The sequence below is a fragment of the Canis lupus genome, chromosome 14 (assembly GCF_003254725.2).
Source record: "Canis lupus dingo isolate Sandy chromosome 14, ASM325472v2, whole genome shotgun sequence".
Lineage (NCBI taxonomy): Eukaryota > Metazoa > Chordata > Mammalia > Carnivora > Canidae > Canis > Canis lupus.
The window spans coordinates 53673907-53697974 of NC_064256.1; the positions used below are offsets into that span (position 1 = coordinate 53673907).

General features: G+C 36.3%; 1 protein-coding gene across 22 annotated transcripts in view; it reads left to right on the forward strand.

Annotated features, from left to right (window-relative positions):
* The window catches only part of FOXP2 (forkhead box P2), a 554671-nt gene that overhangs the window by 455370 nt on the left and 75233 nt on the right, over positions 1–24068 (forward strand). The window lies entirely within an intron of this gene.

Consider the following 24068-nt stretch of genomic DNA (forward strand, 5'->3'; position numbering starts at 1 on the left):
CTCTCATCTATCCTTGCAACAAATTGAGTCACCAAATTCAGCTTTGTGGACTGAATGATAAAACATTTGAGGGTCATCTTAGCTGTTCTTTGTTTTTATTGTCTTTGGTTTTGATCACTGGGTTATAAATACCTGACTTTGTCTAGTTCCTTGGACTCTGTATCAGTAAATTCTGTAAGGTTAGAATACTGACTAGTAAAAATCAGAGATTTGAATTTTAGGTGAAAACACTTCAAACATTTTTTTCAAAGAATTTTTATGCATCTTTGAAAAACTTCAGTTTTGAGAAGTAGAAAATAAAGATAAGCAAAAAGAAAAAAACCACACAGTTTTTAGTCCAGAAAAAGTTCCAAACTGTTTGTGTATGTGTTTGTATTCATAAAATTTTTATTTTATTTTTTATGTTGCAGTCATCAAAGAATTGCTGGGTCAAAATGTAAATATGTTTTTGGTACACTCTCCCAGCCAGAAAGTTAGTACCAATTTACAAAACAACCAGCTAGCTGGCCCTTAGCTTACTTTCATATGAATATCCCCATTTCTTCATTTCTTTGGCAAAACTGAAGATTATCTTTTTTTCCATCATCCCTAATATGACTGACCAAAAAATTATTTCTTATCATTGTGTTAATTTGAATTTTCTTGATTATTAAGAAGTTACATAGTTTAGTTACATACTTACAGACTATTTGTACGTCTCTAGATAAGTCAAACGTGGTAATGTGCATTTTGAATATTCACATATTAAGTATTTCCCCAAATTATCTGGCCTCAGACCTCCTTTCATGAAGAGTATCTTTTCTCCTATAACTCATTTTCGGGAAACATTGTTCTACACTATGTAATATTGTATTAAATTTCCAGAATCTTTATCAAGAATTCAACAAGCAATCAAATACAGTAGATTGTAGTGAAGCAGGTTGCAATGCAATTAGATTCCATTCTTCATTATTTATATGATGCTTAAAAAGTATAGGCACTAAATAAATCTTAATCAGTTGATTGACCCGTTAAACACTGGCAAGTCACGTCTTTAAATATTAGGAAGGTCTTCACTTAAATATATCTAAAAAGTTTCCATGTGCATTTTGGAAGCATTGCTATTGGGGGAAGTTGTAAGTACCTATTTTATGAAATAAATATCTTTCAGAAAACTGAAGATACAAGGAAATACATTTCAAAAAATAAATAACACAGCTGGTTAATTGTTTTATGTCAAAACATGACCTGTTTTAGCAATGTTATTAACATGCATTCTCCATTTACCAGCCTATTTCTAATACTTAAATAATTTCTACAAAAGTCCGCTGTAGAATGAATTATATAGAATGTGAACTCTTTTAAGCAAAAAGAAATCCCACGTCTACATATTAACTCTGCTAAGTGGCTTGTGGAGTTAATGCAAAGTTCAGTTTAGGCAAATCATCTACATTGGGCTGCCCACCCCACCCTCACCCCAACCCCCAACCCCCAACTTAATTAGTCTGTCAATCACAATTAGTATTGTTATACATGTTTCACAGCTGCCTGCGCAGTGCTTTGTTTCAGCCAAGTTGAGCAAATGGATGGCAGATCGAGTGTCCTGTTGAGCAGGGAAAGATAACTATGTTGAGTATTCTCATTTTGAAGCTCTTCCATTGTTTTATAACATATACATAAAGCAAATGAGCCAAGGATACTAAATAAATAAAAAGTTTGCAGAAACAAAGTAGTAAGCAAAAGCCAATTCTAATGATGGGATCATTAAAAACACAAGCATTAGGGAGTAAAACTTTGCTTCCAGCATTTCCCTGAAGGCTTCTGCAGGTATTTAGGCGAAGTCTATAATCGTAAGACTGAGCGTATGTTGAAAAAACTATGTTGTTGACATCTCCTACTTGGGCACCACGTCTATTAAAACTCCAAAGACTGAAGTGAGGTTTCATCTAGTTTTTAAATGCCGTCAGGTAGAATTTAATGTGCATTGTATGTCCCTGGATATATTTGTTATTGTCAGTAGGTAAAGACATATTCTTAGGGTCATAAACTGCTTGCGGTGAAGGAAAAAGTCAAAATCAAGAAGTAGCAGACACTGTAAGCCATATACATTTTATTAAAAACAATGATTTCAAATCTGGTACTTTGACCTTTAAAACTCTGTTCATCTTCGCAAGGAGCAAGTGCATATTATTTATAGCATAATGAACTTATATTATGAGGAAACAGTCATAATAAGGAATTGGCATGCTTATGATTCATAAAATTGATTATATAATACCCACCCTAATTGGTCATTCCTGCCTAGTAACCGAGAGAAAGGTGAAAATTCTATGCTATTTTAATTTCTCCATCTTAATTATAATACTTTCTTGCTACAGGCTTTATGGTATTAACTTCCCATGTTGTAATTAACCACTACATATCTATATTAATTTTTCTATTTTCTTGAACCCACAAACCTTTTTCATTATGTTATCAGAAAGAGAATGGTATTAAACACCTGAACATAGATCTATGGCTCCAGTGAAATAATACTGATCTCAGAACCTTCTACCTAAAAGTAGTGATGATTCTTATTTTCACAATCTGACTCATTTCCTTTTCCAAAAGAAGTTTGTGATACAGGCAAGAATGGAGGCGAATATATACCTGAATATCAAGTTTAGTAAGCAAAGGGTAGAGATATTTATGTTGATATATAATAGAGGTATATCAAAGGCTTTGCAAGGGCCTCATTCTTTTAATCACCATTTGTTGACTGTCAGATTAGTGGTCCTATTCTGCTTAACCTTGCAGGAAAGGCAAGGATCCACAGGGCTAATTCCCCAAAAGATTACCATATACGAAGCCAAAACAGAAGGTGTAAGGATTGACAAAAATCCCCATCATTTTGATTACACCAATACTGAAGACTGCAAGTTCCTATTGGAATGTATAAGAGGATTGCATATCCAGACTGGGAGTTTCCGGGTGGGAGTCGATTGGGAGAAACTTTCCAGAATCTGTGACAATTGAGATCCATTTGAAGAAGGAGTTAGGCATAATAAATTGGTAATATTACGGAAAGGCAAGACACGAAGTGAAAGTATAAGACCAGTTATCCCAGAATAAAGCTACCTAACCCTTAGGGAAATATTTCGGGTTTTTTTTTTTTTTTTTCCCCTTATCCCAAAGTCCCGTTCCACATTTAAGTGTCTCATGTAGGGTATCAGATAGAGTCAGTAGTCTCAGCATTAAACACAGCAATTAAAAGTGCTGGTATCTACAGTAATTATTTCTCATCAGAAATATCACATTTTCCTTACGTTATTAAAGAAAGAAATCATGGTTCCCTCAAAATGTTTTGTCTTTATGAAAACCCACCTTTCCTTGAAGTGGGTATTACACTGACCCCTTGGTTGTGTTTCTGAGGTCTGTGATGAGCGATTAGTCTGATTTCTTTAGGCAATCCAGCCTAAGAAAGCGATGCCCAGATTGCAAACTGGAAACTGGAAATAAGCTGTTTGGGGTGCCCAACTCTGGCAACGTTTCACTATTTAAAGGCAAAATGGAAAATATCTAGAAAGTCAGATGCCCCCAGGAGAGAGTTTTTTGAAGCAGGTCCCTCTTGGGCTGATTATAAGACTAATCAGCCATTTATCAAGCAAGCCATTATGTATCTGACCATATGAATAAACATAATTCATGCAAATATAATTTATGTTAAATACATTCTCCAGTTATTATGCACAATATTTTCTTCATCAAAAAGCAGTGACCAAAAGTGCACATATATTTGCAGTAATTCCTTTCTGCATCTTGAATTTCCCATTTTTTTCCTGCCATTGATGAGAGAGTGGCAGTTTCTCTGATTAAGTTCTCCCCCTCCATACATGTCCCGGGCATTTGGAAGAGGGTCGCTTATTTCCGAGGCTATACATCAGGATAATATTCTTAGTCTGGTGTGTAACGTTTTAACAGTACTTTGGATTTTGTTTTATTAACAAATCTTGACATCCTAGAAGGAGATCCCTGTCCTGGGCTCATTAATAAACAAATTTGAACACTACAGTGTCAGTCCTGACCTCAGAGGTACCCATTAGTGACTTCCCTCTATTGTACTGAAATGTAATCACAGACACTGAAGTAGCAGACTGTTTTCTTTGTTAATCAAAAATAATTCAGAATCATTACAGTTCAAAAAAAAAAAAAAGCAAGCTCTACAGACCCTTTGTTTTCGAGTGAAAAAAAAAACTGGGGGCTTCTGTTAGTGCTCATATTTTTAAGATACACATGATATAATCTAAATCATCATTGCAAACACAAAGGCGCATTCCTATGTACAGCCTTTTTAAAAAAGAGTCAGTTTATTACATATAAATTGGAAAGGTTATAGTCACCCACTCTGGACATGGAAAAGTTCCGTGACTTAGGATTATGCCTGTCTGGCAGAAATATCATCTACATCTGAAGCCCTGAAGCCCCCTTCATCTCCATGCTTCCACCATTCATTAAAGGCAAACCCATTCAACTCTTCCAAATATATTTTCATGGAAAATGTTTTAAAATCTCTTTAAAAACAAATATTGCTTATCCATGAAGCAGAGGTAACATTGATTTCCAGGGTCACATACATCACACACAAGCCTCTATTTCTTTGCCAATCATTAAGATGTACCATCATATACTGATAATCTTATGCAAGAGGCTCTGACATTTCAAGTATCACCATAAGTGCCAGAAAAGATGGCACCTGTGTTTCACCACGAAGCCAGTGTATGTCCCACCTAAGAGCACCAGGAGACCAGGCAACCGGGGCCAAAACTCAACCTACACTCTTTCCCCAAGCCATACCCTGAAACCCTAAATCTGCACAAAGTATTTTGTGGATCAGTGGTGGCCGTTTGACCAGGATAACTAGCCTTCAACGAAGTACAACAAAACATATAGACTGCTTTTAACCAGTAGGCTTGCAACAGTCAACTTCACTAAAAGAGCTGAATACTTGTTATTGTTGGTTTTTTTTTCCTCTGTAGAAATGCACACACGTGCACCTACTGAAATCATGATCTCATCTAGTCATGCCCATGTGTATAGTGGATGATGTTACCTCAGATAAATACAAACATGCCTTCCCTCTAAAACCCACCTTTTTCGGGGATTGACACTACTATCAGAATCTTGAGTCCCTAGAGACCTATAAAGGATGCATGCTTATGCCTATTTTATCAATATATAAATAAACCAGTATTAGAATAAATTTTTTATCCCCGATAATACTGGTGCTCTTTGGATTCTGTTACCATAACCGTGAATACTTGTGTGGTCAAGATCCCTTAAGTAAAGGGGATGGATAGTTCTACTTTGAGGCATTAGATTGACATTCCAAGGACAGGCAAGCCAATACATCTTTCTTCATTTTTATAGTCATTCCCCACTTTCTCTATTGTAAGGCACACACACTGTTATTATTCAGATACATCGACAAGTGAGTATAAACATGGTGAGGTTTCCACCCAAAAGCTATTATTAAATCAATGATATATCTTATGACGAATACGGCTGTACAGTTGACGAATTGTGACTTCTTAGTATGGTGTTCCATCTGTTATCAATTTGAGTGACAGTTTTGCTCAGCCTCCAGTGGAGGGAAGCAGAATTTCTCTGATGATGTGCTCTGAATTTAACTTTGATTTTCCCTATGTGTTATTTAGATTCACCTATCTTTAATATTAATATCTGAATGCTATTCTTTTTATAAGGTAAACATTTTTTGAATTGTTAATTGTGATAAAATATACATAACAGAATATTTACCATCTTAACTATTTCTGAGTATACAATCCAGTACCGTTAAGTACATTTACATGATTGTGCAACCCATCTCCAGAACTTTTTTACCTTGCAAACTGAAACTCCACACCCATTAAACGACATAAAGTGAGCTTTTTGTGAAGTATGATATATACCAAAAAATACATTAATCAGAAGTATGCAGCTACAGGTTCCCGCAAAGTGAATATGCCCATATAACCAGCATCCATACTGAGAAATAGAACATTCCTGGCACTTCTCTCACTCTCAGTTACTACTCTATGCAACTGTTATTTTAGATGTTGACTTTGGATCCAGCAACGTTGCTAAATTCACTTATGTGTTCTGATGGATTGTAGATTTTTTTTTTGATTTCCTACATATACAGCCATGTTATTCACAAATAATGATACTTTTTTTCTTTGATTTATTGATTTATTATGCTGTCCTTGATTTATTGTACGATCTTGCACTTTCAGTAGAATGCTGAATAAATTTGGGGATAATGGGCATGTTTGTTTTATCCCCCTGTCTTGGGAAGGGGGGGAACTTTCTATATTTCTGCATTAGGTATGATGTTGGCTGTAGATTTCGGTAGCTACTGCCTTCGATTAAGGAAGTTCACATCTATTCCCAACTTACCACAGGTTTTCATCCTGAACAAATGTTGAATTATTTCAATTTTTTTCCTGCATGCATTTATCATATTATCTTTCCTCTTTATTTTATTCTTGTGATAAATTATGTTAATTGATTTTCAAATACTAAATTAATTGGAAGGTTTTGATTAAGACTGATATTTTTTTCTTTCCGAAATTTTAGAAGAAGTTTTAGGTAAAGTAAACGGCCTGGATATTTTTTGTGGTAAAGCTTCTAATTTAATTTCTTTAATAGATATAGGATTAGTTGGATTTTCTACTACTTTTGCTAAGGTTTTTCCAGGAGTTTGTTCAGTTCACCTAAACTTTAAATTCACTGGCATATATTTTTTAATAATATCCTTATATTTTAATATCTATGTGATCTGTAGTGATACTCATTTTTTTTCATTTATTGGTTATTTTTATCTTTTATTTTTATAAGAATGGTATTGATAAAATTATGTCAGTTCTTTTTAAAAAGGGAATATTAAAAAAAATAAAAAAAAAAAAAAGGAATATTTATTTTGTTGATTTTCCTTTATTGCATTTTTAGGACACAGCTAAACTTTAAAAAAATTAATAAACTTTATATTTCAGAGCAATTTTTGGTTAATAGACAAACTGAGCAGAAAGTAAAGTTCCTATAGACTCCTTCCCCTGCTCCTTGCTCTCAATTAGCTTTGGTTTGGTGCATTTGTTACAATTGATGATCTAATATTAATACATCATTATTAATTAAAGTCCATATTTTAATATCAATAATGTTTTTTCTCTTTTCCAGAACATCATATGATTGAAATCATACAATATATAGCCTTTTCATATTGATTTCTTTTACTTAGCCATATGCATTTAAGTTTCCTCTGTGTCTTTTCATGGAACAATAACTGCTTTTTGTCACTGAATAATATTCTACTGTATGATTGTACCACAGTTTGTTTATCCATTCACCTATTGAAGGAAATCTTGGTGGCTTCCAGGTTTGGGCAATTATGAATAAAGCTGCTAGAAACATTGGTTTGCAGCTATTTGCATTAACATAAGTTTTCAGCTCATTTGGATTAATTGCATAGGACCATGATTGCTGGATTGCATGCGAAGACTATGTTTAGCTCTGTTGGGAACTGCCCAACGGTCTTCTGTAGTTACTGTATCATTTTCAGTGATGTTTTCAATTAATGAAAATTTCTATCCTCCACATTGTTGCTTTGCTTATTGTTGAGTTTTAAGAGCTTTTTGTATATTTTGGATATGTCTTTTATCAGATATGTTTTTTTTCTCCCAGTCTGTGGGATTTTTCATCTTACTGAAGTCCAGCTTATCAACTTTTTTCTTTTATGGATTGTGCTTTTGCATTGTATCTAAAAGCTTATTGCCAAAACCAAAGTCGCCTAGATTTTCCTTTGTTGTCTTCTGGAAGTTTTACAGAATTGTGTTTTACATTATGTCTGTGATCTAAATTGCATGCTTTTTAATTTAATTAATTTCTGTCCTTAACTTCATTTCTTTTATTTTACTTTTTTAGCTTTAATTTACTGTTCCTTTTTTTAACCTACCAAGGTGGATTTTCAGATCATCAATTTTTCAGCCTTTCACTGTTTCTAACGTATGCATTTAGGACTATAAATTTTCCTCTAAGCACAGGGGTAGCTGTATCCCACAACTAGATGCATTGTAGTTTCATAATCATTTAATTTGAAATATCTTCTAATTTCCATTGTGGGTTTTTTTTTCCTAATTCATAGATTATTTAGTCATTGTTTAATTTCAACATATTTAGGATTCTTTAAATTATTTTTAACACTGATTAACTTCAGAATGGTAAGAAACGTAAGTGACTTCAAGCCTTTGAAATTTGTTAGCACTTGCTTTATGGCCCAGAATAGTCAATGCCAAAGAGTAAGTAGAGTGACAGGAGGTCATCAAAGGCAAGGCTCAGGTGCAAAGACACCAGAGTTGTATTCATTAATATCAAAACTTTACTCACTATCGTAAGACCAAAGGGGGTCCTTTAATTGCTGAGCATTACAAAATGTTCTCAAAACACTTGACTTATATTAAAATTTAATAATCGTGATTTTTTGGGTGTTAAATTACTTTTCCAAACTGGGATTAAGGGAATTCAAGAAAACCTGATTTACATCCTAAGAATGAAGATATCTCTGACCTTTTATGAATGACATTTCTGCCATCAATAAATGTTAGTTGGCCTAATGACCAATTAATTGGTAACAAAGAAATTTGAGCTGTTTCATCACTGTAGGAATAGTTTAGATGGTGACTGAACAGTAGGAAAGCAATGTTCTTTAAAGATTTTTTTTATCATTTTGGGTTAATGATGAGTTGCAGGATGCCACATGAACTAGCAAGTTGAAATTCTTATAAAATTAAGGAATTAAAATTTTGAGTGACTTTTTAGAAAGAATGATTGGCCTACAGCTGATATATTCCATAATAGAGGACTGATTTTGCTTTTAGAAATTTAGATTATTATAATAATTTTACTATAGAAAATTAGGGCTGAACTCTAAATCCTAAAAAGCAAAATCTCTTTAAATAATTAAACTATAAAAAAACCAAAGTTATGTATTGATATTTGTTGAAAATTGGTCTGTAGTCTATGGTTCCACTGTATGGTGTTTTAAAAGTTCTTAACTAGGGAAAAATAGTATTGATGAATGGATATGAACTTTCAGTTATAAGATGAATAAACTCTGGAGATCTAATGTACACACAGTGACCATAGTTAATAATAATGTGTTATATACTTAAAATTTGCTAAGAGAGTATAGCTGCTTAAGTGTTCTTAGTGTATTTACACACACAATGGTACCAATAGGAAGTGATGGATATTTTAACTAGTTAGATTGTGGTCCTCATTTGACAATGTATACATATATAACATCTGGTTGTATACCTTAAGTATACACAATTTTATTTGTCAAAAATAAAATAAAAATCAAAGCCATCCAAAAAAATAAACGTGGATCTGCAAAATAGAATTTGGAAATGTCAGAGGCAAAGATGCTGTCAATATATTGTCTGACATCAAGTATGTGACCATTTGTTCTATTAATACAGAATAAGGATGCCTAAGATTTTTGTTCTCAGTATAGTTTCTGATGTGTTTATGTTTATTTATGGTTGTTTTGGGAGGAGGGGCAAGTTTTCCATCTAAAACTGGCAAATTAACATTTTTATAGTTTATTTCAATGTTTATTAAGATCTCTTAAGTAAATTTGATTTTTAAAATGTCACTGCTATAAAATGCAGTTTTCCAACAGAAACTAATAAATATTTCAAGATAGAAAATTTATAAATAACTTTCTATACTTTGGTTTTACAGGGGAGAAAAACATGGTTCTCTCAATTTTTAAGGCTAGTACATAGATTGCACATTTCAGTTTACCCACGACAGTCCTGATTTACATCTGCCTCTTCTGGTAGTTATTAACATTGCCTGTTTTTACTCTCATACATGTCCCAGTAAATTCTGTGGTCACCCTATTAGGTAGCCAATCCCGCTTAGGCCTTTAATAAAGACTCCCATAAATCCTATTACTCAGAGAATGGGGTTTTTAGGAACACCAAGGATTCAACAAAAATAAACTATAGTAAAGGTGTGACCAACACCTTGGATTTGGGGGAAAAATTAAGTCAAGTGTCTAATTCTTATTATTATTTACTCTGTCATATATTGATTTGTCTGAGCCCATAAAAATGAGTAATAATATGTTATCTAACAAATTACATAATTACATAAGAAACGTGAAAATACTTTGTAAATTTTAAAATGCTATACAACAAGAGGTGCCTGGGTAGCTCAGTCGGTTAAGTATCTGACTCTTAATTTTGACTCAGGTCATGGTCTCAGGGTCATGGGATCAAGCCCCATGTGGGGCTCCGAGATCAGCAGGGAGTCTGCTTGAGATTCTTTCTCTCCCTTTTCCCCTCCCACTGCTCTCTCTCTCTCTCTCTGTCTACCCCCCTAAAATAAATAAATAAATCTCTAAAAATTAAAATAAAGTACTATACAAATAGTATTCACAAACCCACAATATGGTTGAACTCAAAGTTGTACTTGTCAAGAACACAGGATTAAATTAAGTGTAATTACTATGCAGGAAGGCAAACTGTGCCCTGGTAAATTACATTTACATATTTTATCTTGTTATTATATCTTTATAGTAGATTAAATGACCCTAAAATACTAGAAGATGCCAAAATTAAAAGTTCTAGTCTTCTTTATTTTCATTTCTATATGAAATATGAACATTTTAACGCATACTTTAATATCACAATTATAAGTAAAGCAATATTCACCTATTAGAGGTTTTGATGCAGGCAGACCAGGTCTGAGGACACTGGGAGGGTCCTTCAGGATCAGCCAAGAAGGTCCTTGGCTTCACACAGGATGGAAATCAAACATGAGCCAATAGGAAGTGGACGCAGATTTTTTTGAAGATAGAGAGCAGATACAGATGGAGTATCTGGGAGACTCGGAAAGGAAAGGACCACAGGATTTTTGCTTGGGCCTTGGAGCTTCTATTGATGATTGTGCTCTAGTACATGTGTTCTCTCAGGCATCTAGGAACTGGTCAGAACAAGGACAGGGTCCAAATGTCCATCATAAGGCACTTATTCCCTGGAGCCAGAGGGTCTTGGCATTGAGATGTCTAGCACCAGCCTTCTGGGATATGCTCATGATGGTTCCACTCCGGCCATTCCTTAGATACTATCTATTGTGCTGGAAGACTGCAAAGATATCATTAAGTCCTGTCTCTTACAAGGAGGACACACATTAAGGCATATATAGGGCAGGGTTACAGGTCCTAGCAAGAACAGAAACCGGAAAAGAAACAAACAAACAAACAAAAACATTAGCTTTTTCCTTCATGGAGTCCTTTCAATCCCCCATCTTTAACCCTGATAACCTCAGTTTTAACTCTGATAACTTCAGGGAAATTTTTTTGAACCACTGCTATGTATAAAAACATTTTGCCAGATTATAGAAGATCAGAGTAAACAAAACAAAAGCATTTCTCTTGCTTGGTTTATGTGTAAACAATTATAATAAAAGGCAGAATGAGATGAATAGAATAAACAAAGCGAATGCATAGAAAAGAAAATACTGATTGCTAATCCGAGCAGCCTGGGGTTCCTTTCCTACAGGTGGCCACGGTACTGGGCCTTGAACGGTGAAGAAGGTTTTGATAGACTGGGGTGTTTGCCAACACAGTGCACTCCAGGCTGAGAGAGTTGAAGAAGGTAAACCATGTGCTCAGAGTGTGGCAGGTGGCTCGCTGGTTCTGATGTTTGTCATGAAGAGGTCTCTAAGGAGATAAACCTGGAAAGGATTTAGGATTAGGCGCTGATGGGCCTTGAATTTAAAAGTAAGGAAAATAAACTGTTTTCTATAAGATTGGGAAACCTTGTTAGTGTTTGAGGAGGTGAGGGATGTGACGAGATTTGTATCTGGGGAAGGTAATCCTGGCAACAATAAATAGTACTGATGGGAGAAGGAAGACATTAGAGGCCGGGAGGCCACTGCAAAGACTGTAAGAAGAGTCCAAATGAAAAACGGTAAAGTATGGAATTAAGACTTGAGAGAGTGTGAATGGCAAGGAGGGAGGCAGACAGGAGAGGCCTAATGGAAATAACTGGGCAGGAGTTACTGACTGATTAAAATTGAAGTGGAGGGGGAGGAATGGAAATTACCTTGGGGTATTGAGTTTGGTTGCCTGAGAAGGGGGTGCTGTCATTGGGTGGATACACGACCCACAGTAAAAGCAGCAGCTTTGCAGGTTCAGGACTGGGCATGGAGCTGGGGCGATACCTGGTTATCTCTATGTGTCCCACTGATGGTTTTATTTTCAGATCTTGAGCTCAGAGAAAGTAGGTCCAAGTGCATTATGGACCAAAAGGTAACTTTGCCAAAGCCAATTGACCGTTAAGCTGGACCTAGAATCTCCAAGAAATTTCCACTGTTCTGAAGATCTGTAGAAACTTTCAACGTTTTGTGAAATTGAAGGCCCACCTGAGGGACCCATCTACCTCTGCCTGTCCTCTTATTCTGAACCAAGAGGTCTATAGCAATCAGAAAAAGTGACTAATCTCATTAACTGCATGGGGCTAGTTTTTGAAACAATCTAAGCACTACCCCCTGACCCCCTCCTCATTCCCTCTCTGTACATGCCGTCAGAAACAGCAGCCTGATTAGGAACATGAGCAGGGTTGAGAGGGAGCCAGTGGTAACATGATGCACTGAGCTCAGGAAAGGCCACCCTCACAAATAAAGACACGGAGGTAGGAGTGAACAAAGTCTTGTTGGGTTTTCTGTACGATACTAGCGATCAAATTAGAGGAAGGGTAACACTGAGTGCTTACAAAGTGCCAAATACTGTGCTAAGCCTCTCATATGCATTGTCTCATTTAAAGCTGACAATTAGTGGGATTTTTGTAGTATTATCCCCATTTTACTTCTAAGGAATCTGAAGCAGAGAGAGTTTAAAGGACTTGGCCACATTAGCATTACTAGTGAGACTGGACTCCGGTTGTTCACCCAGCCCACCTAACTCTAGAGCGTACCCTGCTAACACCGCTCTGTCATCACATGAAGATGTCACAGATAAGAGGAGTAAGGACTCTACCTTGATCCAGCAGAACTACACTAGATGAAAGCCTGCTGAAAATTGGGCTCGTGTCTGTTTATTTTATAAAGCCACAGATGCAGAACTGAGAAGCTTCGATCTTATCCATGTGGATAGAGGCTCTGGTAAACTGTAATCCACCAACCCTGACTGTTGGCCAGAGCAAGGCTAGATAGATCACTACTTAAGAAGAAGAAGGAAAAATGTAGAAGAATAGAAATCCTTTCTACTAACTGAGGGGGAAAATGCAGCAAAGACCACTTTCCTGAGTCATCCCAAAGAAAAGAAATGTAAAAATGTTTGGCATCTTCAGTAGGCCTCAGGAAAACATGGGTTTTATAAAACAGAGGAGGCTATAAGATCAGAAGTGGTTGAAATGAGAAGGAAATGGTTCAAGTTTGGAGAGAGTGAGATAAGAATATGATGGAATAAAGATTGCAGAGAAATTAAAATGAAACATCAGAATTAAATTTTGCTTTAGAGATAGAGTAGTTAAAAGCAGTACCGACACTATACGTGAAGTACCTAATACAGGGAAGAAATTTTATTCTCCACAATATAAAAGAAACATACAGATCTATTTTAAAATGTGAGACAGTAATAGGGCGGAGAACGGAGTTCGAACTTAAAAATAATGGGAGTTTCTGAATATAAACATTTCTTGAATGAGAGATCAGAATACTTGAAAGAGAAACAGGAGTCTAATGTAAAATCCAAGAAATTATTCTTAAAAACAAATGAGATAGGGAGAGAGAAAGAGAGATTTACACCTTGATGTTGGCACACTTCTTGTAAAATTAACACAAGGGAAATGATTTTATAATTATTCAGTTGGAGGGAAAAGGTTTCCCCACAAATCAGATGGGTGAAATGAGCTGACTTCAGATTTTTTTTTTTTTCTCTGCAATACAAATGCCTGAAGATGCTGAGACCATGTCCACAGGATACTGGAGGAAAAAAAAAATTGTGACTCAAACATTTCATGCATAGCGTGTTACTTTTATAGTGTGGCCTAACAAATTACCAGAACTTAAGCAAGTTTAAACAGTATACATTGATCATCCTACAGTTTCTGTGGGCTACTAGTCTGGGTGTGGATCACCAGGGTCCTCTGCTAGGGATCACGATGCACATCCATTACTTACATAGTGACTGAAGATCTAGCGGCCAACTTTGTATTTTATGTAGTTTTTCATAGTTAATATACTGTGGTAGCTAAATGTGTACTATGCTACTGGGGGACTTAGGTTATTTAACCATACCGCTGCAACTAAAATTTCTGCATATCTAGACTGAAGCAAAGACTATCCATAGCTACAAAAGGATTTTGTTCTCTATGTTTTTGTATTTTAAAATGAATTTTAATGAGTATTACTTTTTAAACAGAAGAAAATAAATATCATGTTAAAAATGGGTATTGAAATATCAAAATTACCCCAACTGCCAATGGTAGTGAAGGCAGTGAAATCGAAATCATGGGTGATTTTTCTTTCATATTTTAGTATTTTTTAAAGATTGTTTTTAGGGGTGCCTGAGTAGCTTAGTTCACTGAGCATCCAACTCTTGGTTTCAGCTCAGGTCATGATCTCAGGGCTATAAGATCAAGCCCCGCTTTGGGCTCTGCAAGGGGCATGGAGCCTGATTAAAATGCTCTCTCTCCCTCTCCCATGCCCTTCCCCTCCCCCAATTTTATTTCTAAGTAATCTTCACACCCAGTGTGAGGCTTGAACTCACAACCGTGAGATCAAGAGTCACATGCTCTTCTGACTAAGCCACCCATACTTTAGTATTTAAATTTCAACTTTGAGCCTACATGATTAACATAGATGATCTTAAAAGAAACAACTTTTTTAAAAAGGTTAATTTTGTAAATATTTCCTATATTTATATATGCTATAATAGTCAATAAATATTTATTGAGACCTATTCTATACCAGAAACATGGTAGAGGCCATGTACCTAAGTGAATCAGGCATGTTTTCTGCCCTAAAGGATCTTACTGTGTAAGGAGACAGATTTAAACAGTTGCATTTAAAGTGGCATAATAAGTGTTTTTACATACTGCAGCACAGAGGACAGAGCTATAACTAAAAATCGGAGGTTTCCCAATATGAATTGATTCATTGAAAAGGAAAGATATCTAATAGCACTTAGCTTTTCTATTTCTTTTTATACTATTATTATTTCAATGCTGAAGTTTCTGTGAAGAGAAAGAATTTAAAATAAAATGTGTAATAGTCTGTGGTTAAAGCATAAGAAATATGTCACTTGCTATCTTTGGACATCTATAGTGAGTTAGTCAAGAGTAATCGAAAAGCCAGTGGAGTTATCTTGTTCTGTGATTCTTCTTTATGAATATGCCAAAAGAAACACATATGTAAATCCTATTTGCATTATTGGGAACATATGAAGTGAGATTTGTTTCTGATTCTTTTTTCTTTTTTATCTGATTTGGAAACAGGAATTTTTTACTGGGGCATTCAGATGAACAATTTCAAAAATTTTAATCAAATCTCAACAGTACTTTTCCGTTTAATATTTAAGGGTCTTTTGTATTGAAAAGACCATAGGGAAAGTATTTTGTTGTATTTTTGATGCCCTCAGAGACACTCTAAAGAACTTTCCTATTTCCTAAATACCACATCTTGCACCACCACTCAGAGGAGAATCATAGCTGATGTGTGGAGAAACATTCCTCCATTTAAGTTGTTCTTCAAATATATAAATAAATATTTATTTATAAATAAAAAGAGTGCATGAGCAGGGGTGGAGAGGGAGAGGGACAAGCAGACTCCCTGCTGAGGAGGAAGCCCCACACAGCCCAACCCCAGGACCCCAGGATCATGACCTGAGCCAAAGGCAGATGCTTAACTGACTGAGCCACCCAGGCGCCCCTTTGAAATATGTTTTTTTTTTAAGATTTTTATGTTTAGGTAATCTCTATACCCATCATGGGGATTGAACTTACAACCCCGAGATCCAAAGTCACATGCCCTACCGACTAAGCTAGCCAGGAACCCCCTCAAAATAGTTTTTGATTGCATCTATTTTGTGCCAAATACCCCATTAAACTCTGAATATACAGCGTTAAACCTGATGGTGTAGCCTTCCTCATGAAGCTCAGGGGGAAATAACCCACAGCAGGACGCACTGATAGCTAAATTAACAGAACCATTCTGAATACCTTTTCACTGCTTAAAGGGTCTCCAGGAAGTTTTTCTGTCTGTGCATCCACTCCATCCAACCTAAACCTGGTATTTAGGTAGCATTGCAATTTCTTTTTTGTTATTTCCGAGGGAAAACATCTTTATGGACGGCACCTCGGCAATAACCAAACCGTGACAATTCCATCCTTAGAGATTTTGGTCTAACGTAATGGGAAGGATGGCTACCAGATGGTCTCGGTGTAAACAAATTACCCTGCCTTCTTGGGTAGAGGTATTCAGATCAATGATAGTAAAGAAAGTGGGAGAGGGAGCAAGTGGGACAGGGAAGTGGGTGAGGGTCTGTGAAGTGAAAAGGAAGGGGGGTTGAGAATAGAAAGAGAGTGAAAAGCAGTTTAGATTCATTATGAGAAACTTCTTCAAAGCTCCTTTTTAGGGAACCTATAAAAGCTCATCATATGAAAAAAACCCCATAGCAGAGTTTCAAAACATGCCTGGATGTTTGGAGGTGGAGGGAGTTCATGCCAGCAGGTTTCTTTCCTCTTAGTGTCACATGGCAAAATAAAAGAGCCTCTCTAAGGAACTCAGGGTGTGATTTTCCAGGTTTGGCCCAGAAAATCCTAGAGACCAGAGGAGAGGGACCCGGAAACTCACTTCCCTAATGGGAAGAAGAGCTAATGTTCTGCTGTTTCTAACAGAGCACGTAGTCTTCCAACATCACCTGCTGTAGATGCATGTCTGGGGTCCAGAGGTTAGGGACAGACAGATCCATAGGCTTAGAAGCTTCGTGAAGTACGTGTTGGCCAAAAGTATGGTCTTTTCTCAGAGAGTGAATGAGTGAATACATGAGTTTCAGGAAAGTTTGGTTTAATCCCTGATTGATAAACTCTCAGGAGCAGTGTGCAAGAGAAGGTTAACCTTGTTGGAGGAGCATCTCCTAGTCCTCTGAGGGAGATGTGATGGAATGTCAGGAAGCCTGACTCCAAAACAGTGGCACCGTTAAGGGACAGAACCCCAGGCTCCACACACACTTGGGCATATTTGATATTCCTATAACCAAAGGATTAGTAATTGTCTACCACTTCCAGGTTTTGTCAATGGCATAAAATAATAGCATTTATCATGCCTTTGATACCCACAGATGAAAAGTACCTTACTGATGTAAATTATATTCCCACGGCGTTCCTGAAGAGATCCGATCCATTTTATCTAATTTTCCTCTCACCTGTTTATCTTAAATCAGAGTTCTTGCTTATTAACACTATTTTGCAACATTTTGCTCTACATTCCACTGGAAAACCTCACTAGCCTGACAAAATATTTTAGACATTACCATGGTTTTAGGGTCACAGCTAAGTTCCTTTGTATTATTATGTCAGTGGTTTCGCTCAGAGAATTTTTTATAATCATTTAAAGCTGGTGGGAAGTGTTTACTATCATGCATTTTGCACTTGACTGACTCTTAGAAGCATTATTCTTGGAAAATATTTCTTTTAAAAAGCTGTAAATTATTTATAATCTTAATGTGTTCCATAACTGCACTTTAAAAAATTTTTATTTAGTGTTTAAATTAATATATTTACATATTTTAAAATTCAAAAGGTATGAGAAGCAAAAGGTATTTCTTCCACCCCATCCCAGAGCTGGTTCCCTTCCCCCAGAGATAACCAATATCATCTTTTTTGGCGGGGGGGTATCTTCTAGAGATACTTTGTGCATATTTAAGCAATGTGGATATTTTACACAAATGGTAGCATTCTGTGAACCTTACTTTCTGCACTAATAAATGTATTTTGTAAATCATTGCTTTAGCAACCCATAAAGAGCCTCCTCATTAATTTCTCTGACTAGAGAATAATCCACTGAAGGATGATGTTGTTTAACCAGTTTCCTATTATTGCCACCTGGGATGTTTCTCATTTATTGTTGCTAACAAAACTGCATCAATGAGGGGCACCTGGGTGGCATGGTAGGTTAAGCGTCTGCCTTTGGCTCAGCAGAGAGCCTGCTTCTCCCTCTGCTGTGCTCGCTCTCTCTCTCTCTCTTTCTCTCAAATAAATAAATAAAATATTTAAAATGCATCAATGAATAGCTCTGAACATATGTCGTTTTGCATATGCACAAGTATAACTGAGGATAAGATTTTAGAGCTGAAACTCCCGGGTCAAAGAATATGTTTGTTATTTTGATTGATGTTACCCAAAGCCTATCTATAGATCTGTTGCCATTTTGTATTTCCATAACTCAGTGTATGCTTTCTGCAACTCCACCAAGTGTTATTTAACAATTGGATCTTTCCCAATCTGCCAGCCTTCTCAGAATATCTTTAATTTGCTCTCTTTTATTATGAATTAGGTTGAATGTATTTTCACATGTAAAAGAGGCATTTTCTCCAAACTGTTCAGTACTTTGCCATTTTTTTTCAGTTGGATTATCCATCCTTTTCTTGTTGATCTATAGGAGCTTTTCATATATTAGGAAAATTCTGAATGCAATTATTATCCTCCATTTATCATTTACTTTTAACTTTGACTTTGGTTTTTACTATGCACATTCTTTTGATGCGGCTGATTTTCTTTTATGGGTTCTGGGTTTTGTGTCATTGTTAGTAGACCTTTCCTCCTCCAAGATTATAAAACAGTTACTCCGTGTACTTTGTCTAGAATTTTTATGGTTTTATTATTTACACTTAAATCTTTGATCTATTAGAATCTATCCTCATGTAAATTGTGAGGCAGCAAGTGTTTCTATATATACACACACAGCATTTACTCAGAATAAATGATTATCATCATCAGGAAGAAACTAAAGTAATATGTATAGGAATAGCTTATCGTCCTGATGCTTCCCCCCCCCAGCTTTATTGCAGTAAAATTGACAAATAAAAATATAAGATATATTTATAGCACATAAAATGATGATTTGATATACATATACACTGTGAGATGACTCCTCTCAAATTAATGAGCACACCTATCATTCCCATAGTTACCTTTCTGTGTGTGTGTGTGTGTGTGTGTGGTATATGTAAAGTGCAAAATGAAGACATTTAAGTTCTATTAATAAATTTCAATTATATAATACAATATTAGTAACTGTAGCAGACATGTTGTACATTTGATCTTCAGGCTGTATTCATCTTAAAACCGAAAATTAGTGCCCTTTTCCAACTTCTTCCTATTTCTCCTGCACCCCCCACCCTAGCCCCTGACAACTTTTCTGCCCTCTGTTTCTGAATTTGACTTTTTTTTTTTTTTGAGACCTCATGTAAGTGATAACATGTAGTATTTGTCTTTCTCTGTTTGGCTTATTTCACTTAACAAAATGCCTCTAGTTTCGTCCATCATATCCCAGATGACAGGATTTCCTCTTTTTTAATGGCCGAATAATATACCATTGTATGCATATACCACATTTTCTTTATCCATTTTTCTTTTGACACTTAGGTGGTTTCCAAATCTTGGCTATTGTAAATAATGCTCCAGTGAACTTGGGAGTGTAGAGATGTCATTGAAATACTGGTTACATTTCCTTTGGATACAAACCTGGAAGCAGAATCAAATAAATGGTAGTCCTATTTTTAATTTCTTGAAGGACCTCCATGCTGTCTTCCACAGAGGCTACACCAATTTCCATTCCCACCAACAGTGTGCAAGGGTCCTCTTTTCTCCACATCCTTGCTGGCATTTGTTATCTCTTCTCTTGTTGATAATAGACATCCTAACAGGTGTGAGATGATACCTCATTGTGGTTTTGATTTTCTGATCAAAATGGTTACTAACTAAAATGGTCACTAACTAAAATGGTTAGTGATGAACATCTTTTCATGCACTTGCTGGCCACTTCTATATCTTCTTTGGAAAACTGTCTTTTCAGATTTTTTGTTCTCTTTATAATTGGACAAACTTAATTGGATTAATTGGATTGTTTTTTTTGCTATTAAATCATACAAGTTCATTATAAATCTAAGATTTTAGCACCTTTGTGGATATGTTGTTGGCAAGTGTTTTCTCCCATTGGATAGGTTGCCTTTCCATTTTTTTTTAAATTTTTTTTTCATTTATTTATGATAGTCACAGAGAGAGAGAGAGGCAGAGACATAGGCAGAGGGAGAAGCAGGCTCCATGCACCGGGAGCCTGACGTGGGATTCGATCCCAGGTCTCCAGGATCACGTCCTGGGCCAAAGGCAGGTGCTAAACTGCTGCGCCACCCAGGGATCCCGCCTTTCCATTTTGTTGATGGATCACTTGTTGCTTTGGATGTCGTCTCCTTCCATTTACCAAAAGACTTTGCTCTGCCTTTTACTCATTTTCCCATAATCCTTCTCTTGCAACTAGTGTATTCACTCAATAGGGAAACATGACCCAGGTCTTCTCTCTTAAACAAGATTCCATGCAATCCACTTGCTTTTTTAGTTTGGCAGTTATACCACTTACTTTCATCATAACGTAGGTAATTAAAAGAACGGTCCACTCTCTCAAATCTATTACTGCTATTTACCCCTCCTGTTTCTACAATCTGACTTTTGACCAAACCCTCCCACGAGGTTATTTTAGCCAATTTCAGTAACCTCCATATTAACAAAGACACAGAGCATTATCTAATAATTATCTTAATATTTTTGCTTCATCTGATTTTATTGATCATAATTTCTTTCTTAAAACACTCTTTTCTCAGCCTCTATGGTGTCATGCTTATGGTTTTCAACCAGACTTCTCAAGCTGGGCCTTCTCAGTATCCTTCCCAAGCTCCGAGTCCTCCTTGCTCTCAAATGACAGTGCTCTTCTGTTGTTTGCTCTTCCCTTTAGATCACTTTCTTCATGATTGATTTATTTGAGGGGGGGCAGGGAGGGGTAGAGGGAGAGGAGGAGAGAGAGAGAGAGAGAGAATTTCAAGCAGACCCCGTGCTGAGTGCAGAGCCGATGCAAGGCTCGATCCCAGGACCCTGGGATCATGACTTGAGCGGAAACCAAGAGTCTTAGTGGACTGCCCCTCCTTTAGATCACTTTCTAGGATTACTATTTAGTTGCATAATTAATTATTCACTGCCTATCTCCTCTATTAAAATACAAGCAAGGGCTCTATTGGGTCCCTGCTAAATTCTTCTGGCTCACCTCTACCTCATTTCCCTTGCTCCAGGTCAAGATCAAGTTAAGTTCAAGTTTGTATGAGACTTTTCTACCTTAATGTGAGCCCCCTTTGATCCTATCAATACGTGGCCCCTTTTCATCTTTCTGATTTTAGATTAAATGCTACCTCTCAGATGATCTTCCTTACTATTCCTTATCATATGACACCTTTATTTCCTTCTAGAATATGTCAAAATTTATAAATATTGTATTTCAGCAATTTACTGTTCTGATTTATTTCTTCTCCATTATAAACTTTGCAAGGACAGGGACCTTTTATGTCTTGTTCCTGTAGTACCCTTAGAACTTAGTATATGTCTGGCATACAGTAGGTGACTAATAGACATTTATTGATGGAAGGAAGAGAGAAAGGGAGGGAGGGACAGAAGAAGAAAGGAAAGACAAGAGAGAGGGAAGGAGCAAGGAGGAAGTTGATTTTATTGGTTCACCATTACATCTTCAACATCTAGTACAGTGACTTTAACATTATGTGTAGTCAGTAAATATTGTTTAGGAAATGAACTCCCAAAATTCTATCCTCAGCCCTCTGCTCTTCTCATTCCACACACCTCATACAGATTTTTGGGTAATTTCACCTACACTATTACTTCAACTACCATTGATCTAATGGCTTCCAAATCTAAATCTGAGGCCATTACTCTCTGACTCACGAACCACATATAGAACAGCTTAGTGGACCTTTCTACTGAGCGATATCCCGGGTTTTTAAAAGCATGCTTAACATTGAATTTATTACTTTTCAATTCAAGACCAATCCTCTTCCTATGTTCTTTACTTTAATAAATGAAGCCATCATCTGCTCAGATTACTTTGAGTCATCTAGATGACTCCTTTCCTTTCACAGTTTCTATATATAATCAGTCAAATTCTGCATGTTCATATGGTATTTGTCTTTCTCTGACTGACTTATTTCACTTAGCATGATACTCTCTAGCTCCATCCATATTGTTGCAAAGGCAAGATTTCCTTCTTTTTGATGGCTGAGTGAGATTCCGTTGTATATGTATATCATTTTTTTTTCTTAGATCTAGGATTAGGATTTGGTTTAGGGCTTGAATAATGCTTAGGGTTAGGATTAGGAACAGAGTGAGTGAGGGTATGTGCCTATTAGCCTACAGTTCAGAGACCTCTCCAGAGGGATAACTTTAGGGTTGGGAAAGTGCATAGAGGTATGGATCAAAAAGGTGAAGGGTATTAAGAATGCACTTGTGACCAGTACTGGGTATTGTATGAAAGTGTCAATCCCCATATTGTACACTTGAATTTAGTATTACACTATATGTTAACCAACTGGAATTAAAAAGAGAAAATGGAGCTAGAGAGAATGTTCAAGTTCCTTAAAACCTCTCAACTCTTCCTCTCCATTCTACCTGAGTAATCTAAAATGTCCACAATGACATCTTAACTAGCATTGTTGCCATAGATATTCTTAAAATTCAAACCTGGTCATATCATTTTTCTTCAGTCCTTCAGAACCTCTATGTTTCTTTACCCCCAATTCAAGCGGTTCTTAGAGAAGAAATATTTAACTTCTGAATTTAGTAGCCGTGGACCTCTCACAGTCTGGCTCCTACCTACCTGTGCTAAATGTACCCCATGCCTATGTCCTAGTCATAAGGAATGACTTGTCGTTGCCTAAAAGAGTCTTGCTTTTCCTAATGCCTTACTTCTGCCTAGAGAAGCCCTAGCAACAACCTTAATTCCTATTTATTCATTAAAATTCAACTTAAGCATTACCTCCTCTTGAGAAAGCCCTTTCTCATTATGCCATGCTAATATCCATCCCATTTCTTCCTTGCATTCATCTATCGTAACCCTTGCCACACTGAACTCTAATTATGCATTTATTTACCTTCCCTGCCGCCACCAAAAGTAGCAAATTTGGGTTGGTTGGATGAAGCGAATGATTATAGGAGAGTTTATTCTTTAAGAAGTTACCTAACAAGTTGAAACTGATTCGAACATAGAGCCAAAGTTGGAGAAAGATAAAAGCTAGATACCAACAAAACCAAACCAAAGCTGGATTACTAGTATGGACAAAGCCAGAAACAAGGAATGGAAACAAAGACACAAGGAATCTCATGAGCAGGAGTTAGAACTAAAACATTTAAAAACCCCAAAAATGGGTACCAGTGGAGCCTGTTGCAAGGTAGCCCATATTGGCCTGGGTTGGGATTTGAGAAAGGCATGCTTGCTCAAAGTTTTCCTGCTGTACAACAAACCAAAACCTTTTGTTTAGCATATACTTTGTACCAGAATATTATTTTTGAATAAATAGTAAAATGCACAAATGTATGCACAGAACTCTATTAACAGATACTATATAGCACTTTAAAAAAAAATTCTGCTATAAACCCCTCAGGATTCAGTGTAGATGAACTTTTTAACATTTTTAGATCTTAAGTCCGGGTAGAGGCTGCAGGTGGGATAGGCTCGCTTAGCATCCCAGTTGTATAAACTGAGGCAAATTATAATGTATAATTAAGTCTCTGGAAGGAGTTCATCTAAGTAAAGAGGGAAGGAGGGAGGGAATATCATCAGAGTGGTTACCGTGTGTTATATGTGTTCATATGTTATCACAGTTAGTCCTCAGAATAACCTGTGAAATGGATGGTCTTAGATCTGTGAATGGTGTTACTGACAGAGGAATAGTGGCTCAGAGAAATTAAACAGCTTGACCAAAAGGGCAA